Raw genomic sequence first — 23,695 nt, forward strand, 5'->3', positions numbered from 1 at the left:
GGCCTACTTTAAATGTCGACAAGCTGTTAAAAATGAAGGAGAGCTCAGGAGTTTGTTACTGAACCTGAGAACATGCATTACCACAAATAGACATGATAGAGAAAGAGAGAAAGAGAGAACGAGAGACAGAGAGAGAGAGAGAGAGATCCTGAAAAAGAAACTGATAAACCTCTTTTCATTGGGAAATTACAAACCCAAGCCCAGAAAAGGTGAATCCCCATAAAATAGTTGAGAAGCCCCCAAAATCTGGCAGAGTTGACTGGCAAAGGCCATTATCTGTGCAAATCCAGTCCTTAAAAACTGGTAGAAGTGATTTTTTCTTCAAATGCAAAAATCTCAGAAAAAAATAAGAAGACATACAAAGAAACAGGGAGACATGGTCCCATGAAAAAACCAACTAAATCTCCAGAAACCTACCATAAAGAAACAGGTATTTATGAATTACCTGACAAATAATTCCAAGCAATTTTATTTAATAAACTGATATCAAAAATTTCTTAGATAATATAACAAAAGCACAGGCAACAAAAGCATAAATAGACAAATTGGGCTATATCAAACTTAAATGTCTCTACACAGTGAAGAAAACAATCAACAGAGTGAAAAGTCAACCTATAGAATTGAGAAAATATTTGCGAACCATATCGGATAAGTGGTAATATCAACAATATATTAAAAAATTACTCCAGCTACCATATGTTCCAGCAATACCACTAGTCAGTATATATCCAAAAGAACTGAAAAATAAGATCTTGAACACACTTATATTTGTTGCCCCATTATTCACAATAGCCAAGACATGGAAGCAACATAAATGTCCATGGACAGATAGTGGATAAAGAAATTTGGTATATACTTGCAATAGAATAGTCTCTAGCCCCCCCCTTTTTTTTAAAGGAGGTCCTGAAATATGCTACAACATAGATGAACCTTGAAGATATTATGCTAAATAAAATAAGCCAGTAGCGAAAGCACAAATAAAACATGATTCCACTTACATGAGGAATCTAACAGAGGCAAACTCTTACAAAAAGAAAGTAGCATGATGGTTTACAGAGGCAAGAAATAACGGAAAGGGAGAGTTGTTCCATGGGTATAGAGTTTTAGTTTTGTAAGATGAAAATGATTTAGATATTTGTTATACAACAGTGTACATATAGTTAACACTATGGTAATGTACATAACAGTTAAGATAATAAATTTTATGTTTTTTACTATAATAAAAATATTTTATAGTTTTCAGGATAAAAATGTTTTACCTTTTGTTAAATTTATAAATACATATCTTTTGGGATGATTTTATAATGGAATTTTTATTTAGTTTTGTTTTTGAAATGTTTATTGGTTATATTTCAGGACTATAATTAATTTTGTACCCTTGCTAAACTTACTTATTGGTTCTGATAGTAGTTTCCATAAATTCCTTAGGTTTTTCTGTAAACATAATTATATAGCTTGCAAATAAAGACAATTTCATCTCTTCTTTCCAGTATGTTTGCCTTTCATTTCTAATTATTGTATTTTTGCATTGGCTAGAAACTTCTAGATGATTTTACAAGAATTGAGCAGACATTTTTGCTTTATTCCCCATATTAAGTGGAAAACGTTCAATATTTCACCATCAAGCATGTTACCTGCATGTATTTGTAGATACTCTAATCAGTTGAGAAAGTTATCTTCTATTTCAACTTTGAGAGTTTTTTTTTATCAAAAAAGGGTTGTATTTTGTCAAATGCTTTTTTCTCATCCCCTGTGATGATTATGTGAGATGTATCCTTTAAGAATATGATGTATTACATTCTCTAGTGTTAAACCAACCTTGCATTTCTGGATAAACCTCTCTTGGTCATGATGCACAATTATTTTGTTTCTAGACTCTGCTAAAATTTTGTTAAAAGTATCTAAACCTACGTTCATACATGGTATTGATGTAGTTTTCTTTTCTTGTGGTATCTGAGTTTATTAGTATGTTAACATCGGCCTCATAAAATAAGTAGGAAATTCCACCTTTTCTTAGTCAATTTTGCATTGTTATAAAAGAATACCTGAGGCTGGGCAATTTATGAAGAAAAGAGGCATATTTAGCTCATGGTTTTGCAGGCTGTTCAAGAATGATGACACCAGCATCTGCTTCTAGTGGGGGCCTCAGGGTGCTTCCACTCATGAAAGAAAGTGAAAGGGAGCTAGGGTGTACAGAGATCACAGGGAGAGAGAGGAAGCAAGAGTTAGAGGGAGGAGGCGTCAGGCTCTTTTGAATAACCAGGTCTAATAGTAAACTCACTCACCCCTAAGGGAGGGCATGAATCTATTCATGAGCTATCTGCCTCCAAGACCCAAACACCTCCCGGGCAGGCCTCACCTCCAACATTGGGGATCAAATTTCAACATGAGGTTTGGATGAGACAAACATCCAAATTACAGCAGATCCCCTCTCTTTTCTGACATAATGTGTGTAGAATTGATATTATTTCTTCATTAAGTGTTTGAGAGAGTTCACCAGTTAAGCCATCTGAATCTTGGCTTTTTCTTGTAGAAAGGTTTTTATTACTAATTAAATTTTCTCACTTGAAATAGGTAAATTCAGATTTTTTAAATCTTCTCTGTTACTTTTGGTAACTTGTGTCTTTCTACTAATTTGCTCATTTACATTTAAACTGACTATTTATTGACATAAAATTGTTCACAACAGTTTTTTGTAATCATTTTACATTCTTCAGAGACTACAGTGATATCCATTCTTTCCTTCCTAACCTTGGAATTTTATTTTTCATGATTGTTTTTTCTTTTCATTTGATCAGTCTATCTAAGTGTTTATTATTTTCATTATTTTGCCAGAGACCCAATTTTAGGTTTAATTTCTGTTGTTTTCTGACTAATATCTATTATTTTCTCCATTCTACTTACAGTGAGTTTGATTTGTTCACATGAGCTTTGTGAAATGGAAACTTAGATTACTGAATACAAATCTTTTTTTCCTATTTAAAGAAAGTGTTTGAAGTCAGAAATGTCTCCCTAAATGCTACTTTAGCAGAATTTCATACAGTTTAACATATTATATATTTTTCATCCAGTCCATTTAAAAATTACCTAGTAATTGCTTTTAAAAAATGCTTGTATTATTTAAAAGTAGATTGTATAATTTTAAATATTTACAGTTTCCCAAATTTCTTTCTATCCTTGAATTTCTAACTTTATTCTGGTGTACTTATAGATTATTTTTCCTTTTATTATTTTATCTTTAATATTTATCATGATTTGTTTGATGCTCTGGTATATGGTCTAACCTGTGGAATGTTCCACATATACTTGAAAAGAATGTGTATTCTACTGTTTGTGGTGGAGTGCATTCTATGAAAATTAGGTGAATTTATTCTGTTATTAATCAAGTCTTTAATGTCTTTACTGACTTTCTGTCTGTCCTAAAAATTACTGAAAAGGAAGTATGAAAATATTCAACTACAATTGTCAATTCTTTATTACTGTTTTCAAATCTATCATATTTTATATGTATTTCAGGGAGTCTGTTGTTAGTTGAATACATACATATAACTGTTATATCTTCTTAATTTGTTGAGACTCAACATTTTGGTATGTTGTTCTTTGCCATTAATAACATTTCTTAAGTCTATTTTGTCTGATAACAATATTGTCACTTGTCTTAGTTTGTTTTTTGTTGCTACTTCAGGATATCTGAGACTGGGTAAAGAAAGAAGTTTATTTAGCTTATGATTCTAGAAGCTGGAAAGTCCAATAGCATGACACTGGCATCTGGTGAGGGCATGGTGACTGCATCATAACATAACCAAGGGCATCACAATGTGAGAGAGCAAGAGTGCACCAGCTCAGGTCTCTCTTCTTCTTATAAAGCTGCCAGTTCCGTGATGGAACCCTCACCTGATGACTTTATATAATCCTAATTAACTCCCCAAAGCTCCATCTCCAAATACCAGTAATGTTACCACTTCAGCTTGATTTTCATTACTGCTTCCATGGCATAACTTATCTCTTCCTTTTACTTTAAACATATTTGTATCTTTGGATTAAAATGTATACAGCATGTAGTTGGATCTTGCTTTTTTATTTAGTCTGACAATCTCTTCCTTTATGTTATTTAGTCCATTTTCATGTAATCGTAGAAAATATTCCAGTCATAGAAGTGTCCACCCCCATCTATTGTGGTGCAGTATTTCCCCTTTATTTGCATTTTCACTTTTCACAGTTTCAGTTACCAGCAGTCAATTGTGGTCCAAAAACGTTAAATGGAAAATCCTAGAAATAAGCAATTCATTAATTTTAAATTTGCAGACTGTTCTGAGTAACATGATTAAATCTTGTACTGTTCTACTTTGTCCCACTCATTTTGCCCAAGACATAAATCAGCCCTTTGTCCAGTGTCTCCATACTGTATACACTACCCATCCTTTAGTCACTGAGAAGTTATAAGATTGACTGTTGCAGTATCACAGTGCTTGTGTTCAAATATTCTTTATTTTACTTAATAATGGTTCCGAAGAGCATAGATAGTGATACTGGCATATTTTTATAATTGTCCTATTTCATTATTAGTTACTATTGTTAATCTTTTGCTGTTTCTAATTTATAAATTAAACTATACCATAGTTTGTATAGAAAGAAAAACGTGTTCAGGAAAGAACGTAGTATAGACATGTGTCACTTAATAATTGGTATACATTCTAAAAAATGCATTGTTAAGTGATTTTGCCATTGCACAAAAATCATAGAGTATACTTACACAAATCTAGATGGTATAGCCTACTACACATGTAGGCTAGGCTATCTGGTATAGCCATTTCTCCTAGGCTACAAATCTGCACGTTACTGTATTAAATACTATAGGCAAGCTAACACTAATGATGTTTGTATACCTAACATAGAAAAGATACAGTGCAAGTATGACATAAAAGATAAAAAAATGATATACCTGTATAGGGTACTTACAATAAATGGAGCCTGCAGGACTGAAAGTTGCTTTGAGTGAGTCAATGAGTGAGTGGTGAGTGAATGTGAAGGGATAGGACATTACTGTACACTACTGTAGACTTTATAAATATTGAATACTTCTTGATGATTTGGCCCCTTTATTATTATATCATGACCTTTTTGTTTTATTTTGTTTTCAATTTAAACAGGATTTTATGTTACTTGTTTAGCTACTCCTGCTTGCTTTTGGATTTTATTCACATGGAATGCCTTTCTTCATTCTTTCACATTCAATCTATGTGTGTCCTCAAAGGTGAAGTGATTCTCTAGTTTGGTCTCATTTTTTTATCCCTTCAGCCACACTATGTCTTTTGATGAGAGAATTTAATCCATTTACATTTAAGGTAATTATTGATAGGTAAGAACCCACAACTGCCATTTTGTTGTTTTCTGATTGTTTTGTCGATCCTTTGTTTCTTTCTTCCTCTCTTGCTTTCTTCCTTTGTGAATATGTGATTTTTTTTCTAGTACTCTACATGGATTCCTTACTTTTTGTCTTTTGTGTATCCACCATAGGTACCATGAGGCTTACATAAAACTTCTTATATTTATAGCAGGCTATTTTATGTTGATAACGACTCAATTTTGACTGCACTAGAAAACTCTGCACTTTTACTCCTGCCCCTCAGATCTTATATTTGTAATGCAACATTCACATATTTTAAAATTGCTTTCCTTAAATTATTGTAGATACTACTATTTATCTTTTAACTTTCATACTAAAAATAGAAGTGATTCACACACCACTTCAAGAAGATATAATAATTATACATATATATGCACCAAACATCAGAGCACCTAGATATATAAAGCAAATATTAATAGATTTGAAGAGACAGATAGATGGCAATATAATAGTAGGGGACTTCAATACCCCACTTTCAACAATGGACAGATTAGACAGACAGAAAATTAATAAGGAAACATTGGACTTATACTACAGTTTAGACCACATGGACCTAAGAGAAATATAGAACATTGAATCAAACAGAAGCAGAATATACGTATTCTCAAGAGCACATGGAACACTTTCCAGTTTACATCACCTGTTAGGCAAAAATAAAATTTAAAAGTATGTAAATGGACACAGAACATACCAGTACTTGAGGAATGCACAAAAAGGCAGTTCTAAGAAGGAAGTCTTTAGCAATAAATGCACATAGAAAAAAAAAGATTTCAAATAAATAACCTAATGTTGCACACCAAGATCTGTAAAAAGAACAAACTAAGCCCAAAGTTACTAGATGAAGGAAACAAAAATGATTAGAGCAGAAATAATAAAATAGGCACTAGAAAAGAGACAGAAAAATCAATGAAACTGAAAGTTAGTTTTCTGTAAACACAAACAAAATCAATAAAACTTTAGCTAGACTAAAAGAAAAAAGAGAAAACTTGAATTAATCAGAAATGAAAAAGGAGACATAACTGATATCATAGAAATACAAAAGATCATAAGAGATGAATATAAACAATTATACACCAACATATTCAGTAACATGGAAGAAATTACACAACTTACCAAAACTGAATTATGAAGAGATAGAAACTCTAAACAGAGCAACAAGTAAGAAGAGAGAATAAGTAATAAAATTTTCCCCATCAAAAAAAGCCTAGGATCTGATGGCTTTACTGATTAGTGTTATCAAATATTTTTTTTAAAAAAAACTAATACCAATGCTATTGAAACTCTTCCTAAAAAGTGGAAGAGGGGGGAATACTTCTGGAATCATTTTACGAGGCTACTATTATCCTGATAACAAACCCAGACAAGACTATTACAAGAAAAGAAAATTACGGGGGAATATTCTTATTGAACATAGATGAAAAAATCCTGAACAAAATAAATGAAATTTAACAACACATTAAACGATTGCTCACCATAATCTAATGGAATTTATCCCTGGCAGGCAAAGATGTTTCAACATGGGCAACCAGTAAATGTGATACATCACATTAACAGAATGAAGGCCCAAACCATGTGATCATCTCAATAGATGCACAAAAAGCATTTGAAAAAGCTCAGCATACTTTCATGACAAAACTCTCAAAACAATTAGGTATAATAAGAATGTACTTTAACACAATGAAGGCCATATGTGACAGGCCTATAGCTAAGATCAAATTCAACTGTGAAAAGTTGAAAGATTTTTCTCTAAGATCAGGAACAAAACAAGGATACCCACACTTGCCACTTCTATTCATTGTAGTATTAGAAGTCTTAGCCAGAGAAATTAAGTAACAGAAAGAAATAAAAGGCATCTGAATTGTAAAGAAAGAAATGAAATTGTCTCTGTGTGCAGACTGTATGATTTTATATATTTAAAAAACTCTAAAGACTTCACCAAAAAAACTGTTAAAACTAGTAAACAATTCAGTAAAAGTTGCAGGATACAAAATTAACATACAAAACTCGGTAGTGTTTCTATACACTAACAACAAACAATCTGAAAAAGAAATTGAGGAAAGAATCCCATTTACAATAGCTAAAAAATAATAATAATAACACAGAGTCATCTCTTGGTATCTCCAAAGGATTGGTTACAGGACCTCCCCACAGATATCAAAATGCACAGAAGATCAAATGTCTTATATAAAATGACATAATATTTGTACATAACCTATGCACATCTTCTCATATTCTTTAAATTATCTCTACATTACTTATGCTACCTAATGCAATATAAATGCTATTTAAGTCGTTGTCATGCTGTATTTTTTTATCTTTTTTTATTATTATACTTTAAGTTCTAGGGTACATAGGGAATAATGACATTTTTTAAAGTCTGTACATGTTCAGTACAGATTAACTATTTTTTAAAATAGTTCTGCAGTTGACTAAATCCATGGATGTGGATTTTACAGATACGGAATGCCAACTGTACGTTGTTTACTTGAAAATTGCTTTGCAGATGACAAGATTGTTTATTTAGAAAACCCCATCACCTCAGCCTATAATCTCCTTAAGCTAATAAGCAAATTCAACAAAGTCTCAGGATACAAAATCAAAGTGCAAAAATTAGAAGCATTTCTATACACCAATAATAGACAGAAAGCCAAATCATGAGTGAACTCCCATTCACAATTGCTACAAAGAGAATAAAATACCCAGAAATACAACTTACAAGAGATATGAAGGACATCATCAAGGAGAACTACAATTCGCTTCTCAAGGAAATAAGAATGGACACAAACAAATGGAAAAACATTCCATGCTTATGGAGAGGAAGAATCAGTATCGTGAAAATGGCAATACTGCCCAAGTAATTTATAGATTCAATGCTATCCACAGCAACCTACTATTGACTTTCTTCACAGACTTAGAAAAAAACTACTTTAAATTTCACATGGAGCCAAAAAAGAGTTAGTATAGCCAAGACAATCCTAAGCAAAAAGAACAACGCTGGAGGCATCATGCTACCTGACTTCAAACTATACTACAAGGCCACAGTAACCAAAACAGCATGGTGCTGGTAGCAAACAGATATATAGACCAATGAAACAGAACAGAGTCCTCAGAAATAACGCCACACATATACAACCATCTGATCTTTGACAAACCTGACAAAAATGAGCAATGGGGAAAGGATTCCCTATTTAATAAATGGTGTTGGGAAAACTGGCTAGCCATATGCAGAAAACTGAAACTAGACCTCTTCTTTACACTTTATACGAAAGTTAATTCAAAATAAATTAAAGACTTCAATGTAAAACCTAAAACCATAAAAATCTTGAAGAAAATCTAGGCAATACCATTCAGGACATAGGCATGGGCAAAGATTTCATGATTAAAACACGAAAAACAATGGCATCAAAAGTCAAAATTGACAAATGGGATCTAATTAAACTAAAGAACTTCTGCACAGCAAAAGAAACTATTATCAGAGTGAACAGGCAACCTACAGAATGGGAGAAAATTTTTGCAATCTATCCATCTGATAAAGGGATATTCAGAATCTACAAGGAACTTGAACAAATTTCCAAGAAAAAAAAAAAAAACAACCCCATCAAAAACTGGCCAAACGATACGAACAGACACTTCTCAAATTATGTGGCCAACAAACATATGAAAAACAGCTCATTATCACTGGTCATTAAAGAAATGCAAATCAAAACCACAATGAGATACCATCTCATGCCAGTTAGAATGGCAATCATTAAAAAGTCAGGAAACAATAGATGATGGAGAGAATGTGGAGAAATAGGAACACTTTTACACTGTTGGTGGGAATGTAAATTACTTCAACCATTATGAAAGACAGTGTGGTGATTCCTCAAGGATCTAAAACCAGAAATACCATTTGACCCAGCAATCCCATTACTGGGCATATACCCAAAGGATTATAAATCATTCTACTATAAAGACACATGCACACATATGTTTATGGCAGCACTATTCACAACAGCAAAGACTTGGAACCAACCCAAATGCCCATCAATGATAGTCTGGATAAAGAAAATGTGGCACATTTACCACATTGAATACTATGCAGCCATAATAAAGAATGAGTTCATGTCCTTTGAAGGGACATGGATGAAGCTGGAAACCATCATTCTCAGCAAAGTAACACAGGAACAGAAAACCAAACACCTCATGTTCCCACTCATAAGTGGGAGTTGAGCAATGAGAACACATGGACACAGGGAGGGGACTATCACACACCCGTCAGGGGGTAGAGGGCTAGGGTAGGGATAGCATTAGGAGAAATACCTAATGTAGATGACGGGTTGATGGGTGCAGCAAACCACAACGGCATGTGTATACCTATGTAACAAGCCTGCACATTCTGCGCATGTATCCCAGAACTTAAAGTATAATTAAAAAAAAAAAAAGAAAGGAAAATTGCTAAGATAGTAAATTTTAAATGTTCTCACTCCAAAAAACTATGTGAGGTAATGCATGTATTAAATAGCTTGGTTTAGCCATTCCTCGATTTATAACTATATCAAAACGTCATGTTTACACTATTACTCTGTATACTATGTTATACTATTACTATTATAATCTTATATACATGTTATACTGTTACCTTAATATGTTTATACTATTACATGATGTTTTTATATATATACACAATTTTTACTTGTTAATTAAAAAAATAAAAATAAACAAAAACGAATAAGCAGACTAAATTATTTTATCTTATCATGCTAAAGAAAAGAAATTGCTTTTTTTCTCTTTGCTGCTTGCAAGGTTAAGTTCTAGTACTATAAAATATTTAAAAGTTTATCTTTTATCTCCACTACAATGTAAGCTCCATATTGATAGGAGATCTCTCTCTCTCTCTTATTTTCTCTCTTGTTCTCTCGCTCTCTCTCAATGTTGTGTCCCTAGTATTTTAAACAGTGCCTGTCACAAATACGGATTTAATAAGTATTCAACATCAATTGAATTATTGAGAAGATCATTATTCATTAGTTGTATGTGGGTCTATTCTTCCACTAAAAAAAATAACTTATCTAGAAAAAGCAGTACACAAAACAAAATCAACAAAAAATGAGAACATCGTAGAAAGAAATGTGATTATTTTGGGGTCTTTCTATTCATAAAAATTCAGGAGAGTTCTAAATATTGTTATTCAACGAAGAGATACAGATTAGAATTCATTTTTGTCTACAAAAGCATGTGGGTGTAGAGGTATAAATTTCCAAATTCACAGATTTGCTGAATCCAAAAATGTCTTTCAGCAGTTCTTCCCTTTAGTGAACATTATAGAATATTTCAAACACATATTCTGTGAATCACAGCATATGTCCTAAGCTTATTTAGGTATATCCAAATCTAATTCAACCCTGATGACAGTCTGGTTTTTAGAATGATTCCACAATTAGCACTAAATGGCCTTCCTAACAGTCATACAATGGCATATGAATCATAAGAGTCATACAATGGTTTAAATTATTAAGACATCACTTACACCAACTTATACTGAGAAGTCAAAGAAGTCTACTTCAAAATCTCATTTCTGAAAGTTGATTGTTCTGTATATGTGCTATTGTTTTATTTGAAAAGCCATTTGACAGAGGGCCTCTAAAGAGCAGAAGAATCAAGCATTTCCTGTCTAAAGTTTTCAGAGAACAGTTTAAAGAAATGACCAGTTTTAGTTTGGAGCTCTCTAAGGGGTTTACTTCACCTTTATCATTGATCTTTCTGTTTGAAGCATTCATTTACCATCCTGACATAGTCTAGGTCTGCACTGCATGATGTTGATGATACTTTTGTCAATGTGAAGAATGCAGTGCCATTGTTACAGAAACTGTGCAAGAAACAGAGACCTTAATATGTACCATCTGTTTTACAGAAAAGCTCAATGTGGTAATGCATTTGCAATACCAGAAGCAATATCTCTAAGACATGAAATGAACATATGTTGTCTAAGAGCCTTCAGGCTGACATTGAAAAAGAGAAAAGATAGTACTTCAAGGCAAATACTGTCCCAGTAGAAAGACTGCCAGATCCAATATGGCTCAGTCTATTGACAAGTCTCTGGTGAACAACTTCATATAAAGATTTTCGCATTGTTATGGTCTGTACAGCTCTCTGGCCCATCTTTTCAGCATGGGTAAAACAGTAGAAAACACTCTCTTTGTCACTCTGGGTACCTTTCTGTTTCAGAGCAACAGATGTTGCCAGAAAAAGTCACACTATACAATAAAGTGTTTGAATGATTATTTTTTAAGGCTGGAGTGAAATTGAGACTGTGACTTCTGATGAGTGAGCAGGTAGTTTCAAAAACAGAGCTTGAAATGCAGCTACTGGATGCTGTACAGAAACACCTAGATATTTAACATCAATGCAAATTATGAATTTTGTTAATAGCAACTTATATTATTATCCTGTGTATGCCAAGCTGTGTTGAATATCAACTGAAGAATTCTGACCTCAGTTTTCTAAATAAACTCTAATATAAAATTATAGTATTTTATAGTGTACATTTTAAATATATATACAGTAGATACACACATATATGCTGCAGTATGAACATAGCCATAAGTCTGTTTATGTGTGCTATATATGTATAAGTGAGCATTACCATGCATTCCAAAGGTCAAATGATGTATTATTAAACACATTAGAAAGAAGAATCGTTAATTAGCTTAACAAGTGCTAGTTTGCTTATACTTTAGTTCCAAAGACTCAATATGGGTATAAGTAATATTATGCTATAATCAGGCTTAGCTCTTCATAAACATGTCAATATGAAATATAAGCCTTACATTTTAAAAACAGTTGAAAAAATAACAGCAGTGGGCTTGGAGCCAGGAGCTCTGTCTTTGACTGTCCAGTCTTCACTTACAAGGTACATGACCTGAGTCTGACCTTGGGTCACCCTTCAAAGCCTCAATTACTTCATCTATAAAGACATGAATTGAACTAAGTGATTTCTAAGCTTCTTTCTAAATCCAAGTATTAAATTCTTTTTACAAATAAACAATCTTTAAGAAAGTTTAAAATGGGGTGGCGGAAGTGTTTGAAGTATAACTTCAAGATAATTAACCCTCTTATTTTCTGTATTTTATGTTTTAAACTATACACTTATCTATAGTAAAATGGGTTAAACAAACCATACATGGAATATCTAATTTTTATATTTATGAATTTCACAATATTACATAAATTATTGCTCACATTCCCTCTAAATCTTACCTAGGAAAGAAGAGAAAAGCCTTGTTTGTGAATAGCCTGTTAAATACTTGGCAGATAAAAGGTTACAGGAGGCCCCCTGGCCCAATCACAACCATACTCCTGTATTTCCAAAGCTGATTTAATTGAATAACTTTTAGGATTTAGATTTAGTTCTGTGATGATCTTTAATATAAAAGATTTCCTTTGAATGATCTTTATCTTCTATTTAAATGAACTTGACATGATAGCTCTCATGGCCTGCCAAGGATCCAGGACTTACACCAGACATCCTGATCTTGTTCACACTTATGATCCAAGGATGACATTAATTAGGAGATTCTGGCTCTCTTCAGAGTGGTATTGTAGGCACCAGGTCAACTGTCTTCCCCCAACGCACTCACCTGTAGCGTAATAACAATTTGAATTATGTTTCTCATAAGAGGAGGCTGACTGGTTCACTAATTGTTCTTTGGTAATTATGCGGCAAATGGAAACCCCCAACATAGAAACATATATTCAGTGTTTGAACCGAGAGTTTGTATAGACTTTTCCACACGCTATTCTAAAGTTGCACTCTCACTTTAATTACTAACTTCTACTTCCCTTATCACATCCTAAATCTAGTTTCTGATCACTATCACCTCCTTACTGTTTTATAACCCAGTTTCTGCTATTAATGGCATATATTATGCTATCTTTGAGAGCTGCACAGAGCAGTGAATGTTCTGGTTACCCTTGGATTTATAGAGCTTTATTCAAACCGCCGCCTGGTCTCTTGACCTGTCAACAGTCAGGGGCGGATCAACAGAACTCTTCTCTTCACTGTGGGTTAGACAAAAGCCACTGATGAAATTCACTTCCAGCCACATAAAGTTCAAAGGCACTGGCCTGAGTGGTCCAAGTGTTTATTCAGGAACATGTGGATCTGATGAGTGTGAGGAGATTGGTGCAGTATGGCTCAGATGCAAGTCATTGAGTATAATTGATTTTTAATGGGCTGGCTACCTGCCACCAGATGTTCACCAATTAGGTACGCTTTAAAAATCAACACAGCTGCTTATTTCATGCTGACTATCCAGTCGCTGAGGTATTGTTACATAGAATAAGTCGTATCTGTGCTGGGTGATCATACTTTCAGTTTGCTCTTGACCAGTCATGATCTAGGCCTATAATTATTCATAGCATCTCCTTTCTCTCTCTCAAAATGTCTCAATTTGAATAATAAATCACATGGGCATTCTACCTATTTGTCACACTCTTTCATGCACTGTACAAAGTAAACTAGACATAGATCTTGCCCTCTAGCATCAAATAATTCATGTTAACATCATACAAAAACCAGGTCTTACCTCTGAAAATCATTAAATTTCAGCACCAACAGGAACTTTGAGATTGCACTTAGTCTAATGCTTCTTAAGAACTGGTTTGTGAATTGATGAATTAATCTTTACCAACTTGCTTCTGCTTCTCCTGCACATATTTGCAAAGCAGCATCTCAGTGTCCTCCTTTGATTCTTCCATGCTGTTTCTCTCAACTCTTCTAGATTCTCTCTTGGGCTACCTTATTTCCTCATGTGACTAGTAAAGCTCGTGTCCAGGGAGGATCTTTCTCTCCTTTGAATCAATGTCTTCCCTATAACATTCTGATTAAATGACCTCTTTGTTCATCATATTGGAATATACAATCACTTTTAGGCAAAAGCAAATATCCATCCCAAAATATTTTGTAAGATAATTTTATGTCTATAAGGAAGAAGGCAGTGTTTTTATAAATGGATTTTCCGCAATCTTAGTTATGTTATTTTGTTTATGTTATTTTGTATGAGAATATTAAAACGGTTTTTTAAAAAATTTAACCCTCTTCATGCTACACTGTGCTATTTTAGGTAAGTGCCTACTGGATAATTTTGATTAGGTCTAGCCCAGTCCCTACTTAGGAGAGACCACGTTTCCCTTTGAATCTCCATTGATCTCCAGGAAGTATTTGCCCTTTAGTGGTTGCAGACTCTAATATTTAGCCATATATATATATATATATATATATATATGTTACTATTTTTAAATTTAATTTTGATATTTATCAAAATAATATAGTTATACAGGATTTAAAAAATCATATACTCCTAATATCTGTAATGAAAGACAGAAGTGCCATTTCCCATGGCAATCACTTTCAACCTTTTAGTTATTCCTTTTTGCAGTTACCTTCATATTCCTAAATAATGTATTTAACTTGCTATTTTAAAAAAATTTTCTATTTTAGAATTTTTCTCCTTTAGAAGGGGAAATTTTCTTTTTTTTTTTTTTTGCAACAATCCTCTCACAGATATGTTGTCTTTGTTCTCACAATTTGGTTAATTTGGTAAATTTGGTTCTCACAATTTTTGGTTAAATACCACAATTTTTTGTTTTAAACAATCAGGGTCTATACTAGGTTATGACTTGGTAAATTTTGTTAAAGTTCGTCTGGGTAGTAAATGATGATCATCTTTGCTTTTCTAGGCAATCTTTTCTTATCTCAAAAACTAGTGATTATCTTGTCTCTTCAGCTTTAATTTTGTTTGTTTAGTTTTCTGGGTATCTATCATAAATTTGGCAGCCCTAACTTTCTCCCAAACCTATAAATCTCTCCATTCATTCTTGGGTAATCTGTAAGTTCCTTTTTATTTTGTTTGAAATAGCCTCATGGAGAGTTGGTCCTCCTATTCCAATCTGTACCCTCAGGAAGAAGGCTTTGCTGTTGTTGCTATGGTTGTGTTTTCTCCTCTCATCCACTGTCACTGTTGATAAATCTAACGCCATTTTGATACCTGACCTTTTGAATGTGAACTGCTCATTTCATTCATTTAGCTTTGTTTTCTTCCACACTGGATACTCTTAGCTGTCTCCCTTTAAACCTAGCATTCTGAGATATCATAATGATGCCCCCTGCTCTAGGTCTTATTGCATTCATTGTATTCAAAGTTATTGGGTACTTTTGATTTAGAAATTTACATTCTTTGTGTCCAGAATTTGTCTTTAAAATGATTTAACAGGTACTATCTTTCTCCCCATTTTTTTCTCATTCCCTCTTTCTGAAACTTTAATTAGATAGATGTTAAGAAAATTTGGGGACTGAATCTCTCATTTTTAAAATAATTTTTCTTATTACATTATCTTTTTAATACTTGCTTTTTATATTATCTATTACCGTTTTACTTATAGGAACATTCCAATGCATATCTTAAGAAATGCATATTTATATTTTAATGTTAAATATTTATTACATCATGATATTGGAATTATAGGCAATATTTATTGCTTTATTTGTCCTTTGCTATATTTTTCTCAAATATTACACAATATAATTTAAAAGTAAGTATGCAATGCATGCTTGTATATGTGTGCTTGGGCCTGTGTGTATGCCTGCATAAATTCAGGGTCATATTAAACTAATGATTTCTAATTTTGTACTGGCATCCTATAAGGTAACTGTATAGCTCTTTCACTGTTTTCATATTAGTTGATAAGTTGATAAATAACTCTGTCCATTATTTTTGCCTTATAAATACCTGGGCAATAAAAATGTACAATATATTATTAATTATTTCCTTAGATGCATTTATAGACTGAAATTAATCAATAAACTGTTATGCATGTTTTTACGATTTTGATACAATTCCAAATTGATATACAAAGCAGTTACATAATACTTTTTAGCTTTTTATGATTAACAATTAGTTTATACATATTTCCAGGCTTTTACATTTCTTCTTTCATAAGTTATCTAGCAACATTACTCTTCCATTTTTCTTTTTGTAGGGGGAACTCTTTTTTAAAAGATATTTAATAGTCGCATCTATACCCATTCTCTGAAATACATGTTGCAAATGCACTCTATTCTAATACGAAATATTTTGGTTCTTAGTTTTGATGTTTTGATTCAAGTGTTTCTGATTTTTTTTTCACATTAAATAAAATATGTTGATGGATTTTGTGTTTTTTGTTATATTTGTATTTACACCCTTTTAAAACCTGACCTCTAGGACACCGTTCTTTAATTCTGCTACACCACACATGACACATCCTCACTCTCTACTGATTTCATTTTAAATTTCCTGTAAATTTATGACAGTGAATATTCTATAGGCTGAGGACATCTGTATTTTTATCTTTAGCTCTAACTCCTTTCTGAATTTCCGTCTCATATATCCAGGAGTGCCCTGGTTTACCAATCAACTTTCTAGAAAAAAAACGAACACATGTATAGATATACATGTTTATTATAAATTTTACTGATATAAAATGTGTATTACATGTTATAAACAATAATGAAATAGACAATACTATAATTTCTAATTTTATATAACCAGTTTATTCTCATAAAATATTTCTCTTGATTTGTTTTTGAACTTCTATATCCATAGTAAAATTATGACTGCAACTAATAAATGAGTGTAGAGGCAACATGAATATTTGTTGGCATTTTCATTTATATTAGCAATTAAGACAGAGTGAAACAACAAAAACTTATGTCAGAATTATTATTATTATTATTATTATATTTTATTATTATTTTTTAAGACGGAGTCTTGCTCTGTTGCCAGGCTGGAGTGTAGTGGCGCGATCTTGACTCACTGCAACCTCTGACTCCCTGGTTCAAGCGATTGTCCTGCCTCAGCCTCCCGAGTAGCTAGGATTACAGGCATGCCACCACACCCAGATAATTTTTTGTATTTTTAGTAGAGACCGGGTTTCACCATGTTGGCCAGCATGGTCTTGATCCCCTAATCTCATGATCCACTTGCCTCAGCTTCCCAAAGAGCTGAGATTACAGGCGTGAGCCACCGCGTCCAGCCCAGAATTTTACTCCTTCATCAGTGCTGTGTGGAATATCTTTGCTGAATCAAAAATACTTTTCAAATACTGTAAGAATATCTTCTTGTTTGTTTGTTTTGGTGGTAGTCACAACGTACAAGATACAAACAGGATACATATTTAAGGTTAATCTTCCCTATTAACATTTTCTCTGCCACTTTGTAAAGTATAAAAAAAGTAAAAAGTTCTGATTTGTAGCATTCGATACTTTCCATGGTCTAAATATTCGCAGCATGGCTAATTTCAAGTCACCAATATGATACCACTAAATGTGGAGCTGGGAAAATATATACACTAGCACACCATTGTATAATGCTTCTACCATATAGATACAATAGAAGTAAATAACTTCAAGGACATGAACATTTTAAAAATCTAGTTAAAAGTTAGGAAGTAATGAGTTTTGATTATCTATTACCTTATCTTTGAATATAATTTGGTCAAGTGTAAGTTTATATAATTTAATTTTTAATAAAGATTGTGTTGGCAACTAGCTCGTGAAATTCCTAAAAAATAAATGGCTGGTTCCGTATTAATTCACTATGGCATCTGTGATTAGTTAATACAAATATAATGTCTTCAAAATGCAAATTATCTTACAGATCTGGAGGACAGAAGTCTGAATGGGATCTCACTGGACTAAAATCAAGGTGTCTAGAGGGTTGCTTTCTCTTCCTGAGGCTATAGGGTCGAATCTTTCTTTTCCAGCTTTTAGAGGCCTCCCACTGTCTTCCCATGAGCCCCTTTCATCTTTAAAACCAGGAACGGCCAGTGGAGTCTTTCTTACATTGCATCACTCTGACAATGACTCTTCTGCCTCCCATTTCCACATACAGGAATTTTGTGATTACATTGGGCCGACTCAGGTAATCCAGAAAAGCTTCTTATTTTATGATCAGATGATGACGAATCTTAATTCCATCTTCAACCTTAATTTATCTTTGCCGTGTAAAGTGGCATAGTCACAGGTTCGGGGACTAGAATACAGACATATTTCGGCAGGAATTCTTCTGCCTACCACAGGCTCTTGCTTGTCCCTACAGGCAGCTAAACATTTAACTTTCTGTCCAACGTTGCCATTTAGATGTCTAATTGGCATCTCAAACCAAATTCAAAATCTAGCTCATGTTCTCCATCCCCCAGAATTCTGTTCTCCATTTAGTCTTCCATATGTCAACTGTACAAGTGAATTTTTAATTGCCAAAACAAATTATTGACCTCTTACATACTCTGATATCCCCATCAAATCCATCACCAAGTTCTATTTGCTCTATTTTCAAAATATAGCTAGAATTCACAACTTCTTACCACCTCACTTCTACTACCAGTGCTTCAGAACATTTTTTAAAATATTATAAGTATTAGCATTTCATAAATGAGCGAATGAATGACATAGTCTTTCATAATTACATGATCACATACATACATATTTTAATACCTTCTATTCTGGTTTATGATTTTTGTTTGCTTGATTACATTTAAACCTTTAATTAAGCTATAATTTTATGTTAATGATATATATCTCTGATAAAAATGTATTTGTTTTCAATTCTAACAAAAAACATAGGGTTTATTCAGAATTCTTAACTGAAGGCAACAGAACTTTAAAAAGAACCCACTTTTTAAATTAGGCTACATGTTGGAAGTCTAATTGTACTTTTTATTGTTAGACAAGTCAATACAGGTTTAATACACATTTTGTAAGCTTCTTGCTGAAATTGTATATGAAAGGGATTGGTTTTCAGAGATGAAAGTATTCTATGTATGTATTTGATCTAAATATTTTACGATTGACCATAAAATGCTGCACATAATGTATACAACTCAATGAATCTGGGGATAAGTATATACTCATGAAAACAAAAGAATGCATTAACTTAAGGATCCAATAAATTTGTTATAAATACATATGGTTCAAAAAATCAGGAGGAGGGTAGACAAATCAGGTTGTGAAATAAGCAGGACTCTCAGAATAGCTATAATATTGAGCCTAACACTATCGTAACCCTATTATTCAAATTTTAAATTGGGACATTTTTTCTTCTCTAACGATTTTATGATTTCTAGAAATTTCCTCTTAGCAAATATTATATACTAACCGTTTTTAATCTATTCCATTATTAAATTAGGTGAAAATATAATCAGTTGTAAATAAAAGTGACACAAACGATAAGTGCTTATGATTTGGATTTATTAGAATTCCTGTTTCATATTCTTTTAATCTGTTAAATTTTCATGATGTTATAATCAATGACTCATTAAATTTGCATTTCCTTTACATAGAAGTTGTGTTGCTATACAAAGAAAAGTTGAACATAATATTTGATATTTTTGAACTCTGTATAAATAGCAAAAGTTTTTGAAAATTAAAATCCCCAATATTCAGGTAACTCCCCTTGAATGAGGAGGAGACCAAAGGACAAGATATGGTTCTTAATTCTTTGCAATTGAAATGCTCTTCATATTTGATTACATTTACTCTAAATGGTCAAATACAGTGCTGTTCCTTCATAGTTTGCAATGCATGGGACTCACACAGTTAATAGTGGGTCAAACAGTAGTGACTAATAAGGCTAATAAGACTTATTCTATGTTGGAGCTAACAAATCCTTTATCAGTACTTCAACCACTCTGCTTATGTGGCCTCATTGTTAAGATTATGCCTTTCATCTATGGAAACCAATCCCTTTCATATACAATTTCAGCAAGAAGCTTATAAAATGTGTATTAAAGCAGTATTGACTTGTCTAACAATAAAAAGTACAATTAGGCTTCCAACACAGAGCATTTCTAATTTGCATAAAAACCTTTCTAACCTATCCCTTTTACTGCAGAATATAACCAAAAGGTTATATTCTGTTCCATGCACCAGTAATTACTTTAAAATCACTAGATAGATGTACCTATGTAATATTGTACAGTTCTTTATGCAGATCATTAAAACTGAATTTATATGCAAGATGTATCAATAGGAAAATACTATTAAAATCATTAGAAAAAAATGACCAAACACAATGGATTCCTTCCACATAATATCACATAATGTAATAATTTCAGATAGTTTCTTCTTGAGAGAGAGCCACTGTCTTGATAAAAATCATCTCAAGGGGAAGACTAAAGACACACTTTTATCACATCTTTTAGTTGGGGCCTCTAATTTACACACTATAATTTAAAACGATAACTTTGATTTATTAGAAAGAGTAATTATGGACCGACTTTATATAAAAAGTAAGTAAACCCATTTGAAAGCGTAAGTGATTATTTTAAGAACACTGGAAGTGTTTTTGATGGAACATTTTCATTTCAGAGTACAGTTTGTTCCCTGGCTATGCATCATCCTTGTCTCATAAAATGCATGTCTCTGTTGTGTACCTGAGAATTTGAATTCTAATTTTAAAACAATGGAAACTCCTGTGATTCTTGTGGTTCTTGTGCTCTTTGATTTCCTTAAGTGACTCCTAGGAGGAATAATTCAGAATGTGGCTGATTCTCCACTTCTATGCAAAAGTGGCATGAAAATGTTTTGTGACCTCTTCTGATAAGTCATCCCCATGGTTGGTTAATAAAGAGCAGCACAGCTCCACCAGGGTAACACAGAATGACATTGCCTCAGGTCACTGCAGGGCATGTCACATCACGTAACACAACATAACCTGATCCAACAGGTCAGGTGCCTGTTGCCTATTTGTAGGTAATACCTTTTATTTCTCCTACAGAAGAGAGGCCATGTCACCGAGTATAACGAAATGTCAATTCTAGCTCTAGGTCCAAGGAATACCAATGGAAATAATTTCCTTCCCGATTATAGTAGACTCTGTTCAGCACTGAGTTACTTAGAGTCATGTCATTAACAAGAATGTAGTTATGATTATTGAAAGTGAGTTGAAGGAAAGCTGCTATAATTCCCACAAATTTAAGACTGGACAAAAGTTGTAGTGCAGGCAGAATGCCATATTTTTTTTCGAATAGTAATAAAAGCTCCCCCAAAAAGGAGAAAAAGAGTTATGAAACAAGCAATAATCAAACAGCATTATTTTACAAAAGAGAATTACATTTTTCGAGGAAAAACACATTTATAAACAGCCAAGTGAGTTTTTTCTTTTAAAATTCGTATTAATCAAGATTATTTATTAGTGACTTATACTGCTTCATTCCTGAATTAATCGATTCAGGATGAATCGAGTGCATTCAGTGCTGAGTGCCTTCAGTTATACAGTAGAGCTATAATACCCCGTGCCTGCCTGCAGTGTGCTTAGCTGAATGAAGAAACAAAATGAACCTACATTGCACACCTCAGACTGAACACATGTTAAACTCCAGGCTTTCACCAATAAACCCTGGGGAAAGTAGAGAAAGAACAGATCACATGATCTGGAGGAGAAAAAATGGTCTCAGAGATTTAAGTTTGTTATTATTGGCTGTGAGCTTAGTTTTCTAAATGCACAAGGAGATCCAAGTCTGCTACAAAAGTTTAAAAACACGTGGCATGAAGAACTTTAAAAAAACATCTAACTTGAGTTTACCTACAAAAGTAAAGAGAATTTTCTTTTAAAATATTTCCTAGGTAGGGAAAACAATTATCCAGGAATAAAACTATAGAATTCATCACTAGAAAATTTTTGAAAGGAAATCATATAGCATGACTGTAAAAATCCATGTTTATTGGAGACTCCAAAAGTAGGGAGAGTGGGAGGGGAGTGAGAGTTGAAAAATTACCTATTGGGTACATTGTTCACTATTCAGGTGATGGACACACTAAAAGCCCAGACTTCACCATTATGAGATATATCCGTGTGACAAAATTTCACTTGTATACTCAAAATACTAAATAAATAAATAAATTCATGTTTAAAAAGTTAACATGTGCTTAAAAATCACCCATATAGCCAGTTCTCTTTAATTAATTATTTAATACTTAGTTGGCATGAACCCTATCTTATTTGGTTCAAATCTGTTAGACATTAAAGGAGAAGAATTGAGTAAAAAGAACTTTCATAACTTTAAGAAAGATATGAAACAGCTTTCTTGCAAGAGAGAAGAGTTTCATATTTGTGTTAACTCAAGGGGTAACAACACTTTCTTCCTGGATCTGAGCAGTGAAATGAGGGGTAAAATGGTGAAGGCAGACCTTCATATTTTTACAAAGTAGTTGTGCTATTTTATCAGTAATACTATAAATTTTTCAGATCAAAAATAGAGATAATATTACTTTTACTAATATGTTGTCATCTAAGTCGAATACGAGCCATTTCAGAATTTTCCATCACTTCAAATAATTTGTTATATTACTCACAAATTTTCTCCATTAGTTCATATAATCAAGATTTGACTGTGCATATTTTGTAGATAAAAGATAGAAATTAATGTATGCACCAAGAAAGAACCCTTAATAAACAGAGTTGTCAGAATTCACTTCATAATTTTATTTTAAAGCACAACTGGTTTTCAGCTTAAATAAAGCCTGTGCCTCCAATACAAGTGTATGATTTGCTTAGTAGCAAATTATATAAATATAAAATATTTGAAGTTTAAGGTATATCCAATACACATATAGGCTTTCTTGCCTTATAATGAAAACTAAAAGCTTTAATCCAAATAAGGAAATTTTCAAAGTTGAAGAAGAAAACTATTCAAAGTAATGGAATGTTGCGGTTATTCATTATCTGCTAATTTGTCTCTATTGTGCCAATGTTCACAACTATTTCTACAATTTTAAATACTTAACATAAATAACTCAATGTAAATGAACATTGATGAACATAAAAATAATGTTCTCCTTTTCTGCAAGCAACCTTGCTTTCCCTTAAAGATTACTAAACTATTCTGGGTTGATTCCTTTGAGCACAAAACTGAGCAGAAGTGCCCAGAAGCTGTAAACTATGGCTAAAAATGACTAGAGGAGCTTTGGAGGCTCATGTTCCGCTAAGATGTTTCAGTGCTTGTGTCATCTTTGTGGACCTCTCTCATTTTTGGCCTCTTTTTTGTTTCCTTCTTTTCTCAAAATATCCAAACAGGGAGGTGGATGAAAAGCACAGTTGGGATGAGATTAGGACACTGGGTCATCTAATTATCTTACTCTCCACTGTCATCCAAGGTTTGGCATCAGAGTGCAAGATGTGTTAGGTTGTCTGACAAATTACAGAGCACGCTGGAGCTATAAGATGGCAGCTCCTGAAACTTAACTAGTTAATAGTAGCCAAAAAGAGAACC

Source organism: Trachypithecus francoisi, unplaced genomic scaffold, assembly GCF_009764315.1.
Source record: "Trachypithecus francoisi isolate TF-2019V2 unplaced genomic scaffold, Tfra_2.0 Lachesis_group4, whole genome shotgun sequence".
Taxonomy (NCBI): Eukaryota; Metazoa; Chordata; class Mammalia; order Primates; family Cercopithecidae; genus Trachypithecus; species Trachypithecus francoisi.